The sequence below is a fragment of the Myxine glutinosa genome, chromosome 5 (assembly GCF_964187855.1).
Source record: "Myxine glutinosa chromosome 5, kmMyxGlut1.1, whole genome shotgun sequence".
Lineage (NCBI taxonomy): Eukaryota > Metazoa > Chordata > Myxini > Myxiniformes > Myxinidae > Myxine > Myxine glutinosa.
The window spans coordinates 63,623,653-63,636,388 of record NC_136265.1 but is presented as its reverse complement, the minus strand read 5'-3'; the positions used below and the strand labels follow the sequence as shown (position 1 = coordinate 63,636,388).

The 12,736-nt window shown below is 46.6% G+C and overlaps 1 long non-coding RNA gene across 1 annotated transcript in view; it reads left to right on the top strand.

Moving 5' to 3' along the window:
- Window positions 1-12,736, top strand: part of LOC144892287 (uncharacterized) — a 906,753-nt gene that overhangs the window by 594,287 nt on the left and 299,730 nt on the right. The gene's annotated exons all lie outside the window — the stretch shown is intronic.

The window sequence follows — 12,736 nt, the reverse complement described above, 5'->3', positions numbered from 1 at the left end:
CCCAGCAAGCCCGGTGTAAATTTACATGAGGTTTTACACACATTTCCTTCACTTTAATCCCGTTCTATCTTATCACAAGCACGACCCTCGTATCGTGCACATTTAAACACAACCTTAAGCTACATTTTCCCTGCTTATGTACATCGAGATGCCACTACACGTTACACGGTCCATACTAATTACTATTCATGTGCAATCAATCCTACAATGTGAATAGACATGGTACTGAAATACAACAAGGAAACGATGGTAAAGGACTGAAGATCCGTTCATGAAACAACTTCGCTATCCCACTTCTGGCATCTTCCCCCAATCTCGCGAGAGTTTTCGAACTCCTTCAGTTCTTGAAGGCCATTTTCAGTTTTTTCCGGACCTTTCCCTCTTCTCTGGTCTCTCTCTTTCCTTCAATATCTCTAACTCCGTCGTGGCCTTGAATTCGTGAAGGCGGGGGTGCACCATCCCGGACGCTGTCTACATCCGGTTCATTCGCATCACTTGTGGTAACAGAAGTACAGTCGTGGCCAACAATATTGGCACCCTTGCACTTTTTTCAAATAATGCACCATTTCTTCCAGAAAATTGTTGAAATAAATAAATATGTTCGTATCCACATTTGTATTTCTTTGGTTTGCAGTGGAGCAAAACAAAAATAGCTGAAAAAAGTACTAAATATTAACTTATTCCACACAGAAATCCTAAAATGGACCGGACAATATGATTTGCACCTTTTAGAAGTTGTTAGAAATACATAGATTTCAAGCAGGTGATTCTCTCTTACTTTGAAATTGAACTCACCTGTGGTGAGTTGCAGGTGGCTGCAATATAAAAATCACGCATTCAACCAGTTTGAATGGAGAAAAGGAGTCATTCTGCTGTTTTGTGTCGCCGTGTGTGTTCGCCGTCTTAATGTTCAATGAGCATGGAGAAAAGAAAGAAAAGCAGGGAATTGTCTGAGGAGGTCAGACACAAGATTGTAGCCAAGCATGGACAATTTCCAGGCTACAAGTCCATCTCCAGAAACCTTGATACTCCTGTGTCCATCGTACGCAATGTTATCAGGAAGTTTAAGGCCCATGACACTGTAGCCAACCTCCCTGGACGTGGCAGCAAGAGAAAACTTGATCAAAGATTGCAGCGAAGGATTGTTGGAATATTGGAGAAATCACCTCAATCAACTGCCAAACAGATTCAAGCTGACCTCCAGACACAAAGTACGACAGTTTCAACTCCCACCAATTCAATGAAAGGAGACGCAGGAGGACACCACTGCTGAAAGAGAGACATAAGGAAGCCTGACTGGAGTTTGTCAAAACACACCTGAACAAGCCAAAATCATTTTGCGAAAATGTCCTGTGGACAGATGAGATCAAATTAGAGCTTTTTTGTAAATCACATCATCTCTATGTTTACAGAAAACAAAATGAGGCCTTCAAAGAAAAGAACACCTTCCCTACAGTCAAACATGGAGGAGGTTCAGTGATGTTTTGGGGTTGTTGTGCTGCCTCTGGCAATCGGTGCCTTGATTGTGTGCATGGCATCATTAAATCAGGAGATTATCAAAGCATTTTGGAGCGCAATGTTCAACCCAGTGTCAGAAAGCTGCGTCTCCGTCGAAGGTCACTGGTCTTGCAGCAGGTCAATGACCCCAGACATGCTTCAAAAAGCATGCAGGAATGGTTCAAGACAAAATGCTGGACTGTTCTGAAGTGGCCAACAATGAATCCAGATCTAAATCCCATTGAACACCTGTGGGGAGATCTGAAAACAGCAGCTGGGAGAAGGCATCCTTGAAATTTGGGAGAACTGGAGCAGTTTGCACAAGAAGCGTGGGCCAAACTGCCAGTAGAGAGGTGTCGGAAGCTCATTCATGGCTATAGGAAGTGCTTGACTATTTTGTCCAAAGGCTGTGCTACCAAATATTAAGTCAAGGATGTCAATAATTTTGTCAATGCCATTTCTTTTTATTTTCTGATTTAAAAGGATATATTAGGATAAAGGAGTCAAACAAAGTCAAATTTGAATAAAAAACAAAGGTTCTGTAATATTAACAGTGAAATAAAGAATTGTGGAGACCAAATACTTTTGTCAAATTCAACTTAGTTTTCAGAGAAAATTGTGAGTTGTTTGAAAAAAGTGCAAGGGTGCCAATATTTTTGGCCACAGTTGTACGTACTTGATAAATGAGGTACCCCTTCACAATCTGGTAAATGATGGTGAATGGTTCAACACCCGCAGATGAGCATTTCGGTTTGCCTGGTGATTTGGAGATCACCTCATCAGCTTGGCGAATCTGCCGTCTTGAAATCGTGAATGAGATCATTTGGAGCAGGGACACATCACGTGGTTCGTTTTTCCGGAACCTGCTTTATACGCGTGCATGGTCGTGTTGTTGTGTACGCTACCCCCCACTACCTTACAGTTCCCTCCGATGCGCCATGAACCGAAATGTCTCCGGTGAAGATCACAGATCGAACCCCCGGGATCCACGAACGGTCCGATGGAGGAAACTCGGTTGTTCCGGGAGATTCTCCCTCAGATCGCGGGTCCAGGGTCGGACCACCCGATGATGAGGACCCGGGACCCGGCAGGGCCGTCTGAAGGCATGGGCACACTGGGCATTTGCCCAGGGGCCCCAAGTTGCACAGGGGCCCCACGATTCTAGGGGCACCATGCTGCCATATTGTTCATGAGAGATCTATTGGTAGAGTGGATAATTACTCAACCTCTCGCTTGAAAGGCCTGGGATTAAGTTAGGAAATAAGACGGCAGCAGATTACATTTCATTTTATATGCAAATGGTATAATATGCATTAACCTTATTTCATTAAGATTTCCTCTCATATATTCACTGTGTAAAATACGAAACAAGTTTCACTGCGCATCCCGATTGCCATTTGTTGAATGACGTCATGCACGTATTGTTGAAGTTGAGTTGAAGAGTCTAATTATCTACAAATAATCTGGAAGAATTCCCATGTTTTAAACGTGTAAATGACTGGAAACACAGCAATCTTATTGTAGAACATGAAAATGGAAAAGAACTTCGCAAGTGCATGATGGCATATTTGATTCGGCATAAAGAAACTGGATGTGGAGATTCTTTATTAATCAAACATCAGCGCTCAGAGCAGGATTACTGGCATAAAGTGTTGACATGTGTGGTTTCTGTCATTCGCTTTCTTGCCTCCAGAAGTTTGGCATTTCGTGGGGAGAATCAAACTATTGGGTCGGCAAAAAATGGAAACTTTTTAGGTATTCTCGAGCTGTTGAGTGAATTTGACCCTTTTTTGGAAGAGCATCTCAAACTGCATGGAAATGCTGGAAAGGGGAACCCGTCGTATCTATCGGCAAACATTTGTGAGGAATTTAATGAATTAATGGGTCAACATGTTCTTTGTGCTATTCTGGAAGAAATAAAAGAGTCAAAGTATTATTCAATAAGTGTGGATTCCACCCCAGACGTCTCACACATTGATCAACTGACATTTACCGTCCGGTACATTCGAGGATGTGAGCCTGTGGAGCGTTTCATCAAGTTCATCCCCATCTTTTCTCATGGAGCAAAGAATCTAGCAGACACTGTTGTGAATTTCCTGAATAGGAACAAAATTCCGCTATCAAACTGCCGTGGTCAGTCGTATGACAATGCCTCAAATATGTCTGGACGCTATACTGGATTGCAGGCACGGATCCGTCAACTGAATGAGTTCGCCATCTATGTCCCCTGTGCTGGACACAGCCTGAACTTATTGGGAGTAAAAGCGGAAGTGTTGTCTACAGATTGTAAAATTCTTTGACTTTGGTCAGCGTCTGTATTCCTTTTTCTCGGCTTCTACACATCGATGGAATGTTTTGGCATCATCTTTCGGAAAATATCATATTGGGGTCAAGCGTCTGTCTGACACGAGATGGTCGTCACATTTTGATGCTGTCCATGCTCTGCATAGAGGTTTGGAGAAAATTAAACATGCACTGGATTCAGTATCAGCTGACACTGACCAGGAAGTGAATACAAGGCGAGAGGCAGAAGGATTGAGCGAGAAAATGGAGAACATGGAAACGATTTTTCTGACTTCTTTTGAACGACATTCTCGAAAGAGTGAGCAAAACAAGTAAGGTCCTGCAGTCAAAAGATGTGGACTTACTTGTTGCCATGAATCTTCTTGAGTCTCTGAAAACGTATCTTCAGGTAAATAGAGACAAATTTAGTGAATATGAACTGAAGCCCAGGAGTCCATTTGGCACGACCATGCATCGAGGTGTCCAGATTCGGATTACGGCGATGTGAAGAAACGGGTGCGAAAGCGAAGTGTACATCTTACTACATATGACGGATCAGAAGAAGAGATACTTCCAAACAAAAGTGAAAAGTTCAGGGTGGAAACATTCCTCCCTGTTCTGGACTCTCTGAACTCTGACCTGACAAAACGTGCAGATGCTTATTGATGGATTGGAAATCTGTTTTCCTTCTTCAGTCAATTGAAAACGATTGGTTCTGATGAGTAAATCAAAAAGTGTGAACACCTGGCTAATGTGTATCACAAAGACCTTGATTGTGGTGTTCTTCTTAATGAATGCCAGCAACTCAAGCACTATATGGTTCTTGATGAAAATTGTGAGACACTCCCTACGTTGGTCAGAAAAATAATTTCGTACAACTTGAAATCTGTGTTTCCCAATGTTGAAATTGCACTCAGAGTGTTCATGTGCATGATGGTGACCAACTGTACAGGGGAACGTTCATTTGCAAGATTGAAGCTGACAAAGAATCAGCTTCGCAGCACAATGCGGCAGCAGCGTTTGAACTAGCTTTCACTCATGTGCATGGAAAATGACATCCTGAAGACCATTGACTTCAATCCAACTGTAAATCAATTCTCTGCAAAGAAATTTCGCAAACGTTTGCATAATAATAAATAATTCATTCTGCACCATCTCCCTCTGTACAGTGTACCAATTATTATTATTTATATGTTGAAATGTTTTTCATTTTCAAGGCTTATGTTATTGTTGCGGTTTTGAGAACCCACACTTGCTTGTAAATATAACATCATTAAAGGTTAAAGGTAGCACCCCAAAGGTAGGCCACAAGCAAGACGTAGGTCACCATAGGACGTCAATTATTTCTTCGTATGTGTATAGATAAGGCCATTCCCAATAATTGCATCTGCGTTGTGTCAATCAAATAAGAGTTGGCCCTTCCGTCCATTTTGGCAGCCTCCCTTCCAAGCAACGCCATTAAGCGCTCCCCAGTCTGTGCCCCATGGCCCTTCCCAATTTGTTACGCGCCTTTGTCAGCAGCGTTCGCAACCTCGCTGGGCTTCCGCTCAAACCAGCCCAGAAACCCATGAGGTAAGGCCCGAAAAGGGGGCGGAGCGCGAGGATGAAGGTGCGGCCACGTCAACCAGCCATCAAGGCGGGGCCAGTAAGCCATAACCAGCCAACCAGGGCTGGAGTGAGATCGCCTGACAGGCGTGGCCTTGGGCTTCGAGAGTGTTTGCTGGTTTGGGTTATAAAAGTGCGAACACAAAGCCCTTGAACAGGACTTATGCAGCGGCGCTCGTTGAACAGGACTGCAAGGAATCGCGCTTGCTAAAAGGACTTATCGTGGTTGAAAGGACTTACAGCGGTAGCTTGTGCCAAGAGGACTTACAATCATGTGAAACAGTAAGTACACCCCATGTAAAGTTTTGACTTTTTCAACATATTTCAACATACAGCTATTTGATCTTCATTTCAACAATATTGATGGATAAAGGTGATATAATATAACAAATATCATGAAACATTTACATTTTGTCGTCTATTGTCTAATTTAAATAAACATTAATGCAAATTTCGCATGTGGAAAAAGTAAGTACACCCCTACATTTATCACTACTTCAAATACCGAAAATTAGAATCAGGTGCACAAGCTCAGGTGCAAATGATTAGAACATCGTCAGAGAGGATCTTGGAGGAACCTGTCTCATTTAAACCTCAGACATTTTGTTTGGTTTGCTCTTTGTTGTTGAAGTGTGTGGTGTCACCATGCCTAGATCCAAAGAGCTCTCTGAGGCCTTCAGAAAGAAGGTTATAGATGCCTATGAGTCTGGGAAGGGATTTAAAAAGATCTCCAAACAATTTGAAATCAATCATTCGACTGTCCGGAAGATCATCTCCAAGTGGAGAAGATTCCAAACAACTGCCAACTTGTTCAGGCCAGGCCGCCCCAGCAAGTTCAGCCCGAGAGCAGACCGCAAGATGCTGAAAAAGTCTCGAAGAACCCCAGAATGTCATCACGGGACCTACAGGGAGCTCTTGCCACTGTTGATGTCGAAGTGCACAAGTCTACCATCAGAAAGAGGCTGCACAAATTTGATCTACATGGGAGGTGTGCCAGGAGGAAACCTTTGCTCTCAGAAAGAACATCAGGGCAAGACTAAAGTTTGCCAATGAACACCTTGGCAAAGACCAGCACTTCTGGAACAATGTGCTCTGGACAGATGAGTCAAAGGTAGAGCTATTTGGCTACAGTACCAGAAGACATGTTTGGTGAAAACCAAAGACAGCATTTGACCACAAGAACCTGATACCAACTGTAAAGCATGGTGGGGGAAATATTATGGTTTGGGGCAGCTTTGCTGCATCAGTGCCTGGGCAGCTGACCTTTATATAATCCACTATTAATTCTTCATTGTACCAGAGGGTGCTTGAGGATAATGTGAGGCTATCTGTCGGAAAGTTGAAGCTCACCCGAAGGGAGACCTTGCAACATGACAATGACCCTAAACATACCAGTAAATCCACCAAGGAATGGCTGAAAAGAAAGAAATGGAGGGTTCTGGAATGGCCAAGAGAAAGCCTGGATCTAAATCCCATCGAGATGTTGTGGGGGGATTTGAAACGAGCTGTGCATGCAAGAAACCCCTCAAACATCGCACAGCTGAAAGAATTCTGCATGGAGGAGTGGGAAAAATTTCTCCCAGTCGATGTCAGAGACTGGTAGACAGTTATAAGAAACACCTACTTGAGGTTGTTTCTGCCAAAGGGGGCAATACCACCTATTTGAGCCAAGGGTGTACTTACTTTTTCCAATGCGAAATTTGCATTTATGTTTATTTAAATTATACAATGGATTACAAAATGTAAATGTTAAATGATATTTGTTATATTAAATCACCTTTATCTTTCAATATTGTTGAAATGAAGATCAAATAGCTGTAAGTTGAAATATGTTGAAAAGTCAAATCTTTACATGGGGTGTACTTACTTTCTCACGTGACTGCATGCGCTTGATCGTGGTTATGAGGACTTATGCAGCAGCGCTCAATAAAGAGGTCTGAGCGGGGAGAGAGAGGCGCTTGACATGGGATGTGCACTTTACGAGGGAACTGAAGCCAAGCATTGGTATTTCAAAGAGACGCGCTGTGGCAAACCGCTGTACTAAGGGCGAGCGCGCGGCACGCATTGCCACGAACTGCAGCGTGCAGGACATTGGGGAGGGGGGCGCTTGGAGCGAGTAGTGCGCATATTACGTACGCCAGTATACCAGCCTTCCCCCGTCATTATAATTTTCCGCTCGCGTTACACTACGTGAAGAGCTGCCTGCCGGGTTTCGTCTGCTGGACCGGAGCCGGACTGGAGCCTGGACACCATCGCCGGACCTTCCAACCTACCATCTGCATCCCCGTGTGAGTGTGGAGTCTGAGACCGAATCTGAGAGCAATCGGGCCTGTGTCTCGGGAATAGAGTAAGACTGTCTAAGGCTGCCCTGTGTACTTTTCCTTCCTCTTTCTTTCTTGTACATTCTTTCGTTTCCTCTTCTTCTTTGTACATTTGTTAATAAATTGCCCTGTTCTTTCTGGTTTCTCCTCAATCCGATCGTCCTAGTCCTTTCGCAATTGCGTAAGCGTGGCACGATCTCAACCGCTATAATCGGGTCTCGTCACTTGTTAACAGCTCGGATCGCGGATCGCTATCCGCTCGGCGTTTCCATCAATATCCGTGATTCGGGTGGGAGGTATTCCCTCGTTTCCGGCCGGCGTTAGTACTTAGGTAGTAGCGAATCCCGAGGCCTAAAAAGCCTACCTAACGCCGTGCCGGGAAGGACGTAAAACTTCCAGGGTCGCGTCGGCCAGATAAGAGGACAAGGGGATTAACCCCCTCTTGATAAGGGGAGAGCCGAAGTCTGAGATCCGCAACATTATATTGTTCAAAAGTTTGTGTTGATTAATCCTCGCTTTACAGCATGTTTAAAAAAATGTTTAAACATTGATTTTGTTGAAAGTTCCAATAAATCTGTAGGTTTAATTTCATTGACCGTTTACATTTTTATTCCCATGGGTGGGTGGGAAGGGGCCCCAGTGGATTGCTTTGCCCAGGGCCGACAATGCTCTTAAGACGGCCCTGAGTGAAACTGAAAGCAAGGAAGGTGAAGTTGTAATTTCCATGTCGTGCCATAATTTGTTAATTAAAAGATTAACGAGCTTGACTTGTATTTTTGAGCTGGTTTTATGGTAAAGTTATCGAAAAGATGGGTGTCAGATGTTTGGACAGGGGCGCAATTTCAGTGCTTGCCATTGGCGCTATTGTCCGTAGATACGCCCCTGCGCGCATGCGCATGTCATTAAGCACAAGAGTTAGTTATTTGAATTTCCTCATCTTCTTCGAGGAACTTCCGGTGGTTGTTTTCTGGGTGCGCAGACGGGACGGAAGTGTGAGTGGTCTTGAAGTGTGTGAACTCTTGGTGTGTGAACTCTTGGTGTGTGCTGTGATCGTTTGGAGTAATTGTTACACTGTACGGATAATTGATGGACGTATGCACGGACAAACAGATGGAGAGCAAACCTACGGTCCTCTCCGGGTGGAGGACGAATAAGAAATCTGAACGAACTGAAAATTGTATAAGTGGCGTTTCGAATTTTGTAAAATGGTGTAAAATGTGTAAAAAGTAAGAGGACTGTAAATGTATGTCACGTGGTGTAACTAGTACAACCCTTCCGCATCAGTATTGTTCGCTAATATGATAAAAGGTAATGTCACAATGTTTACAATGAGTTCGTTAACAAGACATTGCAACCCCCTGAAAAGATCACGTGATTGACGTGGGGAATCTGCCGTGCGGAAATCGCGAATGAGATCATTTCGTTTGTTGAGGCAACGCGTCACGTGATTCATTTTTACCAGAGCACGTGATCGGTTTTACCAGAACACGTGGTTTGTCCTCGTGTATCAGAGTGTAACACATGACCACACACTACCTTAAATCACGGTACTTTACACTCGACCTTTCAGTCCCCGCCGATGCGCCATGAACCGAGATGTCTCCGTTCCTGGAGATTCTTCCTCAGATCGCGGGTCCAGGGTCGTTCCACCCGAGGATGAAGACCCTTGTGAACATGAACAGAGAAGAGGGGGGAAGTGGGAACATGAACAGCAGAGAAGAGGGGGAAAGGGGGAACCTGAACACCAGAGAAGAGGGGGAAAGGGGGAACATGAACAGCAGAGAAGAGGGGGAAAGGGGGAACATGAACAGCAGAGAAGAGGGGGAAAGGGGGAACCTGAACAGAGAAGAGGGGGAACATGAACAGCAGAGAAGAGGGGGAAAGGGGGAACATGAACAGCAGAGAAGACGGGGAAAGGGGGGACATGAACAGCAGAGAAGAGGGGGAAAGGGGGAACCTGAACAGAGAAGAGGGGGAACATGAACAGCAGAGAAGAGGGGGAAAGGGGGAACATGAACAGCAGAGAAGAGGGGGAAAGGGGGAACATGAACAGCAGAGAAGAGGGGGAAAGGGGGAACCTGAACAGAGAAGAGGGGGAACATGAACAGCAGAGAAGAGGGGGAAAGGGGGAACATGAACAGCAGAGAAGAGGGGGAAAGGGGGAACATGAACAGCAGAGAAGAGGGGAAAGGGGGAACATGAACAGCAGAGAAGAGGGGGAAAGGGGGAACCTGAACACCAGAGAAGAGGGGGAAAGGGGGAACCTGTCCTTCTGTCCACACCGTCACCTTCTGGTGGTTCTTGAAAGTTTTGTTTAAATGGATTTTTTTCTTTCAGGTGTTGTGAAGGTGAAGTCCGAGTACGTCGATGATCCGCTCCCTCAACCTGAAGGTTTGAACCAAAACACACACACACGATCTGTTAATGTTGTACTTTTTATTATCACACAAGGTCGAGGCTCATGGAAGAACTTGGACACAGAACAGATCAGGACACAACATAACAATGGGAACATCAGGAGAACTCAGAAAGGGGAACCTGAACAGCAGAGAAGAGGGGGAAAGGGGGAACATGAACAGCAGAGAAGAGGGGGAAAGGGGGAACATGAACAGCAGAGAAGAGGGGGAAAGGGGGAACATGAACAGCAGAGAAGAGGGGGAAAGGGGGAACATGAACAGAGAAGAGGGGGAACATGAACAGCAGAGAAGAGGGGGAAAGGGGGAACATGAACAGCAGAGAAGAGGGGGAACATGAATAGAGAAGAGGGGGAACATGAACAGCAGAGAAGAGGGGGAAAGGGGGAACATGAACAGCAGAGAAGAGGGGGAAAGGGGGAACATGAACAGCAGAGAAGAGGGGGAAAGGGGGAACCTGAACAGCAGAGAAGAGGGGGAAAGGGGGAACCTGAACAGAGAAGAGGGGGAACATGAACAGCAGAGAAGAGGGGGAAAGGGGGAACATGAACAGCAGAGAAGAGGGGGAAAGGGGGAACATGAACAGCAGAGAAGAGGGGGAAAGGGGGAACATGAAGAGCAGAGAAGAGGGGGAAAGGGGGAACCTGAACAGCAGAGAAGAGGGGGAAAGTGGGAACATGAACAGCAGAGAAGAGGGGGAAAGGGGGAACCTGAACACCAGAGAAGAGGGGGAAAGGGGGAACATGAACAGCAGAGAAGAGGGGGAAAGGGGGAACCTGAACAGAGAAGAGGGGAAACATGAACAGCAGAGAAGAGGGGGAAAGGGGGAACATGAACAGCAGAGAAGAGGGGGAAAGGGGGAACCTGAACAGCAGAGAAGAGGGGGAAAGGGGGAACATGAACAGCAGAGAAGAGGGGAAAGGGGGAACCTGAACACCAGAGAAGAGGGGGAAAGGGGGAACCTGAACAGCAGAGAGGAGGGGGAAAGGGGGAACATGAACAGCAGAGAAGAGGGGGAAAGGGGGAACATGAACAGCAGAGAATAGGGGGAAGGGGGAACCTGAACAGCAGAGAAGAGGGGGAAAGGGGGAACCTGAACAGCAGAGAAGAGGGGGAAAGGGGGAACATGAACAGCAGAGAAGAGGGGGAAAGGGGGAACCTGAACAGAGAAGAGGGGGAACATGAACAGCAGAGAAGAGGGGGAAAGGGGGAACATGAACAGCAGAGAAGAGGGGGAAAGGGGGAACCTGAACAGAGAAGAGGGGGAACATGAACAGCAGAGAAGAGGGGGAAAGGGGGAACATGAACAGCAGAGAAGAGGGGGAAAGGGGGAACATGAACAGCAGAGAAGAGGGGGAAAGGGGGAACCTGAACAGAGAAGAGGGGGAACATGAACAGCAGAGAAGAGGGGGGAAGGGGGAACATGAACAGCAGAGAAGAGGGGGAAAGGGGGAACATGAACAGCAGAGAAGAGGGGGAAAGGGGGAACCTGAACAGCAGAGAAGAGGGGAAAGGGGGAACATGAACAGCAGAGAAGAGGGGGAAAGGGGGAACCTGAACACCAGAGAAGAGGGGGAAAGGGGGAACCTGAACAGCAGAGAGGAGGGGGAAAGGGGGAACATGAACAGCAGAGAAGAGGGGGAAAGAGGGAACATGAACAGCAGAGAAGAGGGGGAAGGGGGAACCTGAACAGCAGAGAAGAGGGTGAAAGGGGGAACCTGAACAGCAGAGAAGAGGTGGAAAGGGGGAACATGAACAGCGGAGAAGAGGGGGAAAGGGGGAACCTGAACAGCAGAGAAGAGGGGGAAAGGGGGAACATGAACAGCAGAGAAGAGGGGGAAAGGGGGAACATGAACAGCAGAGAAGAGGGGGAAAGGGGAAACATGAACAGCAGAGAAGAGGGGGAAAGGGGGAACATGAACAGCAGAGAAGAGGGGTAAAGGGGGAACATGAACAGCAGACAAGAGGGGGGCAAGGGGGAACATGAACAGCAGAGAAGAGGGGGAACATGAACAGCAGAGAAGAGGGGGAAAGGGGGAACATGAACAGCAGAGAAGAGGGGGAAAGGGGAAATATGAACAGCAGAGAAGAGGGGGAAAGGGAGAACATGAACAGCAGAGAAGAGGGGTAAAGGGGGAACATGAACAGCAGAGAAGAGGGGGCAAGGGGGAACATGAACAGCAGAGAAGAGGGGGAAAGGGGGAACATGAACAGCAGAGAAGAGGGGGAACATGAACAGCAGAGAAGGGGGGGAAGGGGGAACATGAACAGCAGAGACGAGGGGGAAAGGGGGAACGTGAACAGCAGAGAAGAGGGGGAAAGGGGGAACATGAACAGCAGAGAAGAGGGGGGAAGGAGGAACATGAACAGCAGAGAAGAGGGGGAAAGGGGGAACATGAACAGCAGAGAAGAGGGGGAAAGGGGGAACATGAACAGCAGAGAGGGGGAAAGGGGGAACATGAACAGCAGAGAAGAGGGGGAAAGGGGGAACATGAACAGCAGAGAAGAGGGGGAGAGGGGGAACATGAACAGCAGAGAAGTGGGGGAAAGGGGGAACATGAACAGCAGAGAAGAGGGGTAATGGGGGAACATGAACAGCAGAGAAGAGGGGGAACA